Source organism: Piliocolobus tephrosceles, chromosome 4, assembly GCF_002776525.5.
Source record: "Piliocolobus tephrosceles isolate RC106 chromosome 4, ASM277652v3, whole genome shotgun sequence".
Classification (NCBI taxonomy): Eukaryota; Metazoa; Chordata; class Mammalia; order Primates; family Cercopithecidae; genus Piliocolobus; species Piliocolobus tephrosceles.
This window is the reverse complement of record NC_045437.1, coordinates 108,400,501-108,411,073: the sequence shown is the minus strand read 5'-3', so window position 1 is coordinate 108,411,073 and position 10,573 is coordinate 108,400,501. Positions and strand designations below refer to the sequence as shown.

The 10,573-nt window shown below is 40.8% G+C and overlaps 1 pseudogene; it reads left to right on the top strand.

Moving 5' to 3' along the window:
• The first annotated feature begins 8,806 nt into the window (after nucleotides 1–8,806).
• On the top strand, nucleotides 8,807–9,697 carry LOC111542687 (annotated as a pseudogene).
• Nucleotides 9,698–10,573: the final 876 nt, after the last annotated feature.

The following is a 10,573-nucleotide window of genomic DNA, read 5'->3' as shown; positions in this document are numbered from 1 at the left end:
AAGAGAACATTAAAAACTAGCTTCTAGAGAGGATATCTCCTAGAAGCTCCTCCTAGGGTTTTTCACAGGCTGTCTCATTCCTTAGGCTTCCTGCATCTTGTCATGAAGGGCCCACCTAGCCTGTATGCACTGAAGGACTGACCTTGTCTTTTAGCTATTATTGAGGCCTCCAAACTCATCTCAGTTCCAAGAAAAAAGAAGTGTTTTCTTTTATAAAGATAGGATCAAGCTGCTGTGGCTTATTTTCTGCCCTAGATAGAAAGTTGACAGAGGAGAATTCTCTTCCCTTCAGAAGACATCGTCACATCCACTCACAGCGTGCGTACTTGCCCACAGCAAGGGAATCCCAGGATTCTGTGTTTCATTTTCAAAGTCTTGCCCACAGTTGTGTAACTAATGGAAATAGTAACATATGACAAGTCACTCAAAATAAGCTGTTCTATTACATTGGCTAATTAAAAATTAATTTTAACAAAATTGCAAAATGTCTTTGGCCCATGAGAGATGACATTTCTTGACTTAGTAGAGAGCAAAAGAATCATATCTCAGCATATCGCTTTCCCAAAGATTCTCTTATTGGTGGTTGAAAGTTGCAAACTAACAAAAAATCCCCATGAAAGAAGAACATTTGGGGATAAGAAGACATGTCACTCAAGAGTACATACTTTTCTCACATTGTTTCCAACTTTAATCTTCTAATATCCTCACTATAGTGATGACAACCACAACATAGATTTTCTGACCTATATTGGTAAGAGCACTCTGCTGTATAAATAACAGCAGCAGCAACAATAACAGTAATAATTTAGATACCATGTATTCGGGTCATCAAATGTGAGAGGCACTATGTTACCGCTTTACAAATGTTATCTTAAGTAATCTTCATCATAACCTACTCTGAAGTAGGTAACATTACTCCTATTTTAGAGATTAATAAATTAGATGTAGAAAAGTGAAGTAATTTGCCCCTTAATCCCACTTCTCAGAAAGTTTTTGTGTTTACCGTTACTCTCTTCTCTTTTCCTAAATTGATTCAAGGGATATTCTTTTGTCTAAGAGAACATGATGCTGACAATATTTTATTTAATTCAGTACTGGCATTCCTCTTAGCCAGAGTCATAAATAATGTCAGATCTCCCCTCCCACCCCACCTCCCAGGAAAACCTAATATCCTGAATTGATCTTGGAAACATAAAATGGTCTTAAAGTTAGCTTCTTTCAGATTGGTAATTTAATTCAACTGGGCCAGGATTCAATGAGGGGCTAGAAAGGCCACAATGTATACTATGCTATGAGAATACAAGGTTGAGCAAGAGACTGTCCCTGCTTCACAGAGCTTGCATTAGTATTGTCACGAAAGCCTCCTCTTTAGGGACAGGTTACATGGTACATGCTTTCTGTAGATGCTTCAGGTACAATTCTATGAGGCGCTAAGCTTAGCCTTTGCTCTCTGAGAACAGGAATCAAATTCAGCCACATGATCCATTTGAAACATTGTCTAGAAATAGTAAAGGACCAGTGACTCTTCATAAGTGATACTCCTGGCATTTGGTGGTCAAATGTTTGCAGATAAGAAAAACCTCTTCTTTTCTAATCACAAACGGAAATATAGTAATTGCTACTGGATTCCTGCCTAAACAACCTTTAGGGGAAGGTCTGAGGTGAAAGGCTGCAGACTAGTCAACTAATGAGAAAGCACAACGCTGGGGCAGTCACTGGTCTGAGTAATATTCAACTTACTGGCAAAACATTGAGTAAAGAAATTAGCAGATCGGGCAATGATAAACCACCGGCAGGCAAAGGCTGTGAAGCTACTAAGATTTCTTGGGTTGGAAAACAATGTCAAGAAATTTAGCATTGCCAAATAGCATCTTATTTCAATGGAAAAGAATATTCTGGTACTGCATTCAGAAAAACTAATAAATACTAATGGCTACTTCTAGGGAGTGATAGCCATCCAGTGAGCCAAAGGCTGGGATGTTTTTACTGATCCTAAACCTAAGAGGGGCAGTATTGGTCCTGTTTTTAAGGTGAAGAAACAGAGACGACAGAGGGCTAGGGTTGGGTCATTCCAGCTCATGACAGCCAATTGTTAAATTTTCAAATTTTCAAGAATTTTTATTTTTATTTTTATTTTTGGAGATGGAGTCTTGCTCTGTCCCCCAGGCTGGAGTGCAATGGTGCAATCTTGGCTCACCACAACCTCTGCCCCCCGGGTTCAAGTGATTCTCCTGCCTCAGCCTCTCGAGTAGCTGAGATTACGGGCAAATTTTCAAGAATTTTGAAAGCTGATTATTAAACTATTGGTAGTTTGAAATAAACCATGGTTGGAGTCTTTATAGTGAGGAAAGAAGCAAACACTACAAATTAAGCCTGTTGTTTTCTTGTGGAGAGCTGGTTTTCCAGCCCACTGCTATTCAGAGAGTTTAGTTATTTGTTCAAAGTCACCCTATTCTATAGTCAATCCAAAATCTGAGTTTTAATTTGCTATGCTATATTGATTTATTTCCACTGTAAGAGGAGAGATATAGCTTAAGCTATCCAAATGCCTGATAATAGAAATTTAAAGCCAATCATTAGGTATCCTTCCATGTACCAGGAATTCGTAACCTTTCACATTTTCCAACTTTGCCATAGTTTTAATACTCTTTCTCAATTTCTGTTTTTAAGTCTTCATCCGACTCTTCTGCATGAGCCATGATCTTAGCGACACATTATAGTAAAGCACTTAAGTCGTTCTGCAAATTACCTGGAAACAGATATTTTGGAGGCATCTATGTAGTGTTGCTAACATTGACCTTTCCTCCTGGCTTGCTAGTCTTACCTATGACAACTTGGAACTCCATCCTTGTTCTTGTTTCCCAAGGCTTGGCCCTCTCAAACACCATAGTTCAGTGTGTTTTTATGCATTACCATTTCACCCTTGTCATCAAAGGAGGAGTTTCCAGGCCACTAGAGATCTTCCCAGTGAGGGAGGAAGGGCAGCTTTAGAAGATCATGAACGAGGTTTGAGTGTTCTTTATATGAAAACTCCTGTGTAACTCTTTCCTTTCTCTGGGGTAGAGGTCAGTGGGGCAATGGCAGCTCTGACCCTCCTTCTTTCCTCCTTTCTTGCTCATAAATTTTCAACTTCATTAGCACTTGTATCCAGTGATCTTGAAAATCTGTAACTGCCTCTTTCATCTTTCTTCCTTTTTCTTTGTCTATCTAGAGCTTGATGTCTTTTTATTTCCTCCCTTTGGCATTTTTCTTCTTTCTCAAAATCATTCAGAAAATATGGCATTCTAGTCTTAACTAGTGCAATCAAAACTTCTGAAATCTCACCATGTACAGGGTTATCTAGCGTGGGTGCCAGGTGGTGGGTGTAGCTACAAGCACCAGTCATCTGATGAGCTGCTCCCTTTTAGGCTCCTAGGTTACTGGGGTAAAGATTATACTTTGTTTTGTCCTCTGGCTTTTTGCTTAAGTGAGATAACTGCTTTCTTCACATGTTAGTAAGAAGTGTATTCAAATGGCTCATGAGTGTAATCTCAGCACTTTGGGAGGCCAAGGCAGGCAGATCACCTGAGGTCAGGAGTTCGAAACCAGACTAACTGACATGGAGAAGCCCCGTCTCTACTAAAAATACAAAAATTAACCGGGCGTGGTGGCACACGCCTGCAATCCCAGCTACTCGGGAGGCTGAGGCAGGAGAATCGCTTGAAACGGGGAGGGGCGGGGCGGGGGGCGGAGGTAGCGGTAAGCCAAGATCACACCATTGCACTCCAGCCTGGGCAACAAGAGCAAAACTCTATCTCAAAAAAAAAAAAAAAAAAAAAAAAAAAAAACTATCAAATTTATATAAATGGAAGAAATAGGAATATCACAAAAAATAGGAATTCTCTAAAAGACAATAAATTCTTATCGTGTAAGGTATATTTGGTTTAAAATATTTTAAAGGAAATGGAACCACAGTTCAGAATGGAAGTCTCCTTCCAATCATTCTTCTTTCCTACCCATCAGGCCAGAGATGACCCCAGCCAAGTCAGCAGACACTGAATCAGGAGCTCACCACCATTCCTGTAGCCAAACCAGCAAGAACCATAGTTGAAACAAAAAGCCAGAAACTGCAAACACTGCAGGATGAGAAAAAGAAATCTCATCTCTGTAGTGAGAAGTAATATGTTCCTGGGAATGCAAGTGGTGAAGAATAAAGGATGGAGAGGAAGGTAGTAGAGAAAGAAAGTAAAAGTAAACATAAATAAAGAGACCTAGGGAATCAGGAAAACTACAAAGGTCACACCCAAAGACCTCACAGTAAGAACTCCCTCCCTGATACTATCAGGTGATGATACCAGATGACATGAGCAGGGGAAACATTCAGGACACAGCCAGTCCCACAGCAACTTCATTACAGACTATGAAGCCACAAGGAACCTAGTGGAGACCTGGAGTCAGTGGCCCAGTCAGAGAGGGACTATGATGTCAGTATCTTGTAATGTACACCAAAGGAGAGAAGAGGCAGGGATCTAATGGGTAATTTTACCCATTAGATGTCACAGATCTAATGGGTAATTTTTATGTAATGTATATACCTTGGCTCAGCTTCCAAAGAATGCCAGTTACACACCCAGTTTCAGGGTATTAAAGGCATGTACAAGGCACTAAATAAAGACCATTGAAAACCTGGCTCCTTGGCCGAGCACGGTGGCTTAAGCCTGTAATCCCAGCACTTTGGGAGGCCGAGACGGGTGGATCACGAGGTCAGGAGATCAAGACCATCCTGGCTAACACGATGAAACCCCGTCTCTACTAAAAAATACAAAAAACTAGCCGGGCGAGGTGGCGGGCGCCTGTAGTTCCAGTTACTCGGGAGGCTGAGGCAGGAGAATGGCGTCAACCCGGAGGCAGAGCTTGCAGTGAGCTGAGATCCGGCCACTGCACTCCAGCCTGGGCAGCAGAGCGAGACTCCGTCTCAAAAAAAAAAAAAAAAAAGAAAACCTGGCTCCTTATATGTACCCAACTTCTGAGTAAGGGCCCCACCGAGTATGATTGTTTTCTACGTGCCGATATCCAAATTAAAGGGATGAAATCACATCACACCACTTTGGGTAGAAAATGTGAATTGCCAATCCAGTATCTATTACCCCTCTACTTTTTAAAACAGTTTTACTGAAGTATAAACAACATAAAATAAACTGCACATATTTAGAGTATACCATTTGATAAGTTTGGGTATTGAATTATACCCATGAAACCATCACCATAATCAGGAGAGTGAACATATCTGTCATTCACCAATTTATCCCCCTGCCCCTTTGTAATTCCTCCCTCCCACCCAACTCTCTCTGTAGGTAACCACTGACTTACTTTCAGTCATTAGGGATAAGTTTGCATTGTCTAGAGTTTTATATAAATGGGATCACAGGGCATGTAGTTTGAACTCTTTCTCTTAGCATAACTATTTTGAGATTTGTCTAGCTTTCTTATATATCAATGATTCACTCCTTTTCATTACAGAGTAGTATTTCATTGTTAGGATGAACTACATTTGTTTACCAGTTCCCCAAAAGATAGACATTTGGGTTGTTTCCAGTTTTCATCTATCACAAATACAGCTATGAAGATTCACTTTATCTTTTCCAAAAATAAAGCAAACAATCACATCCCTGACTTTGTTCTAAACATCGACATTACCAGTTGGGGCTGCATGATAACTCCATAGTTCTTAGGTGCTTTTGCCATCATGGGCCCCTTCCTCCATTTAAATAATAAAATTAAAATTATATTTTACAACTGCACTGTTAAACACAATCCTGACAATTTATTATTGTACACTCATATTTACCGTATTCACTTTTTCTTCTGATTTTAAAAGAAATTAAATGAAAAACATTTTTGTAAGTCCCTAAAAGTATGGCGAGCTCTAGGTGCCTGCTATGCCTAATGGATAAGCTGACCCTGTGCCCAGCTAAAAGTACTTTTTTTTTTTTTTTTGAAACGGAGTCTCACTCTGTTGCCAGACTGGAGTGCAGTGGCGCGATCTCGGCTCACTGCAACCTCCACCTCCCAGGTTCAAGCGATTCTTCTGCCTCAGCCACCTGAGTAGCTGGGACTACAGGCACGTACCACCACGCCCAGCTAATTTTCGTATTTTTAGTAGAGACAAGGTTTCACAATGTTGGCCACGATGGTCTCGATCTCTTGACCTTGTGATCCACCTGCCTCGGCCTCCCAAAGTGCTGGGATAACAGGCCTGAGCCACTATGCCCGGCCCTAAAAGTGCTCTTTACCAGACTCTCTTGTGCAAAGGGTAGCCTGCAACATCAGCTCAGAGTTCCTAAGAATTCTGGAAGGGATGATTCTTCACTCTTCTTTATTCTTTCTGCCTAGTTTTAAGGATGTGAAATCCATAGATTCAGCAGCTATCTTGCAACCATGAAGTGACGATGTCTTCTTACTAACGATGGTAGAGCAGAATACAGGAAAAGATTTTTCCTAATGGTATTTTGGGCTGCAACATTACACAAGTGTCTTGTTAGATGAGAAAAAAAAAAAATCCTACTTGTTTAAGCTAATGGGGGTTTGGTTTTCTGTTATGAGCAAGTAGCTTCTCTCCTAAGTCATTCATTGCTGCAGGACCTCAGCACTGTTTTGTGGGTTAGACACAACGTCAGCACATCATACAGATCGGTGCTAAACATCAGGGAGCAGCCTAAGGACCTGGAAACTTATGTAGTAACCACAGCACAGAGGGTGAGTGTAAGACTTAATAATTCTCTAAGAATAAATGCAGTGTGGAACTTCTGCTCAACCTCCCAGGTGTGTCTGTAAAGCAGGAGGACTGGCAGCAGCCACGCTGGCTGTCACAAGGACATGGAAGTGCTCGCTCTATAATGAGACAGAATCTTGAGATCCAGGCGTTTGCTGCATACACTTGGCCAATCCTGCACTGTTTACAGCTGCTGGGAAATCCTGAGGGGAAGAGTATAATAGGAAAGAGAATTGACTCAATCTTTTCAGGGATATGTAGCTCCAGGATAGACCCTTCAAAAACGGGGTAACAGGCTACCTTCTATTGCTCCAGGTTCATGCAGGATGAACACCCTGTGGAAGAGGACCAGGGCACAAGCTTGAGGTAGTCCCCAATCTTGCTGTATTGGCATTCCAGTGGGTAGCAGGCAGGTGTCCCTGGATCCCTGGGCTGTGCTGAATTCCTGAGTAATCCTAGAGTAGCAAAAGAAAACTCAGCCATGCAAAATAAAAACTGTGACAGAAAAGTTTCTTGATGGCACTTGTAGGGCAAAGATGAAAAGGCTGAATGTGTAAAGAACAGCAGTTTCTACAAGTCTAATATGAATAAGTCAGACAAGTTCTTTTTGGTTAAAGGCTTTATGAGAGGCCCTACTCTACTGGGACTGATGATGAGGGTAATATCTTTTACATATTATTTTCATTTTTGTTTATTTTTAATTTTTTACATATTCAGCAAACACCTTTTAAGTACTAGGTTTGTAAAACACCATGAGAAAGTCAGTGACCTGGCAGGACAAATTAGACAAAACCAAAGACAAAATAGGCCAAAAAGCTAACAATAGCCATAATGAAAACATAATGAGGCATGGGAGGCACTGTGAGTATTTAGATTCCTAAACTTGTCTGCATATTGAAATCTCCTGAAAATCTTTTAAAAATTCAACCACAATCTCTGGGATGGGACCAGTAGGTTTTGAAGCTCCCCAGGGGATTTTAGTGTGCAGACAGGTTTGGGAACCACTGATAGAGGAAGGGAGCTCTTGTTTATCCAAAAACAATTCAGGAATATTTTGAGCTGAGCCTTGAAATCATGCTACTCGAAGTGGGGTCCCTGGGAGCTTGTTAGAAAAGTAGAAACTTGGGACCCACCCTGAGCTACTCATTCAGGCCTGCATTTAAAACAAGATCCCCAGATGATTGTAGATGCAGTAAAGTTTGAGAAGTACTGCAAAGGAAAACTCAGACAGGTTATGCTAGGAAAGCAGGTATTACCTGAGTATACAGTATATGTAGAGGAGAAGAAGGAGGAAAGATTGGGGAAGTACACTAGGGCCAGGCAGTTGAAGGCCTCGGATCCTCTTCCAAAATACACCTCTAAGACGATATGTATATTCTAGCAACGCTGCCAGAGAGGAAATGCTTTAGACCTTTCTCTATATGTTTGACCTCAAAAAAATTAAGAAAATCCAATTCGTTGCCCTTTATCAAAATGTTTTGGAACCCTATACGGGTTATTCACATTATCCAACTTAGTCATTCTCTTTATTCTTTGAATATACAACTGTTTTCAGACATTCAATTAACTCCTAAAGAATAAATATTTACTATAACTAGAGATATTCAGAGAAAGGTACTAAGGGCTCTATCGACAATCTGAAAAAAATATTTTCAGCATTAGTGGAGTGTATAGCCTTGCTAGGTAACTATTGTAAAGAACACAACTATTGTAAAAAACACGGCCAAGCGCTGTGGCTCAAGCCTGTAATCCCAGCACTTTGGAAGCTGAGGCGGGTGGATCACGAGGTCAGGAGATCAAGACCATCCTGGCTGACACCGTGAAACCCCGTCTCTACTAAAAATACAAAAAAATTAGCCGGGCGTGGTGGTGGGTGCCTGTAGTCCCAGCTACTCTACTTGGGAGGCTGAGGGAGGAGAATGGCGTGAACCTGAGAGGTGGAGCTTGCAGTGAGCCGAGATAGCACCACTGCACTCCAGCCTGGGCGACAGAGCAAGTCTCTGTCTCAAAAAATATAATTAAAAAAAAAAAAAAAAAAAGACCGGAAGCCGAGACCTTAGTTCTCTTTCCCATCTTGCAAGATGGCGGGTGAAAAAGTTGAGAAGCCAGATACTAAAGAGAAGAAATCCAAAGCCAAGAAGGCTGATGCTGGTGGCAAGGTGAAAAAGGGTAACCTCAAGGCTAAGAAGCCCAAGAAGGGGAAGCCCCATTGCAGCCGCAACCCTGTCCTTGTCAGAGGAATTGGCAGGTATTCCCGATCTGCCATGTATTCCAGAAAGGCCAAGTACAAGAGGAAGCACTCAGCCACTAAATCCAAGGTTGAAAAGAAAAAGGAGGAGAAAGTTCTTGCAACTCTTACAAAACCAGTTGGTGGTGACAAGAACGGCGGTACCCGAGTGGTTAAACTTCACAAAATGCCTAGATATTATCCTACTGAAGATGTGCCTCAAAAGCTGTTGAGCCACGGCAAAAAACCCTTCAGTCAGCACGTGAGAAAACTGCAAGCCAGCATTACCCCGGGGACCATTCTGATCATCCTCACTGGACGCCACAGGGGCAAGAGGGTGGTTTTCCTGAAGCAGCTGCCTAGTGGCTTGTTACTTGTGACTGGACCTCTGGTCCTCAATCGAGTTCCTCTATTAAGAACACACCAGAAATTTGTCATTGCCACCTCAACCAAAATCGATATCAGCAATGTCAAAATCCCAAAACATCTTACTGATGCTTACTTCAAGAAGCAGCAGCTGCGGAAGCCCAGACACCAGGAAGGTGAGATCTTCGACACAGAAACAGAAATATGAGATTACAGACCAGTGCAAGATTGATCAGAAAGCTGTGGACTCACAAATTTTACCAAAAATCAAAGCTGTTCCTCAGCTCCAGGGCTACCTGCAATCTGTGTTTGCCATGAGGAATGGAATTTATCCTCACAAATTGATGTTCTAAATGTCTTAAGAACCTCATTAAATAGCTAACTACAAAAAAAAAAAAAAAAAAAAGAACACATTTATCTGTATGTCAAGGCTCGGGTATGTATACAGTCATGCCCCCATATCCATGGGGAATTTCTTCCAGGACCCTTGTGAATACTAAATCTGAAGATGCTCAAATCCTTGATATAAAATGGATTAATATTTGCATATAACATATGCACATCCTCCCATATACTTTAAATCATCTCTAGACTATTTATAATACACAATACAATGTAAATGCTAGGTATATAGTTGTTATATCATTTTTAATTCATATAATTTTTATTATAGTGGTTTTTTCAAATATTTCTAATTTGCACTTGCTTGAATGCACAGATATGGAAATCGTGGATATAGAGGGTTTATTGTACACAAAAGTCGGGTTCCTTAGTTATAATAAATTTACTCTAGTACTTCCTGATTAAAGGATGTAATCCAATTCTATATGGTTAATTGTTCTGAAAGGAATTATTTTCAGAAGGGCTTTGGTCTATGTATAGTATGAAAATACACATGTAAACATAAATGTGTTTATGTGCGTGTTTCAGTAATATGAAAATGTTAGTAGTTTTCTCCGGTACAAGATTAGATTATGGGTAATTTTTTACTAGAGTACCTCTATGTTTTCTATAGTAGGCATGTGTAACTTGTATAATAAAATGTTATTTTCTTTCAAGAAGAAAATGGTGTTGAAAGCGAATACAATAAACTTCCATTTTACATGAGAAAACAAAATCAACACAGATTCTGAGCAAGGAGCTCCCAGCACTGAAGAGGGCCTCCATGTCACCCCACCCTGCACCAGGGCAGCCCGTTTTATCAAAACTGATCCCCTTCCATATACTTT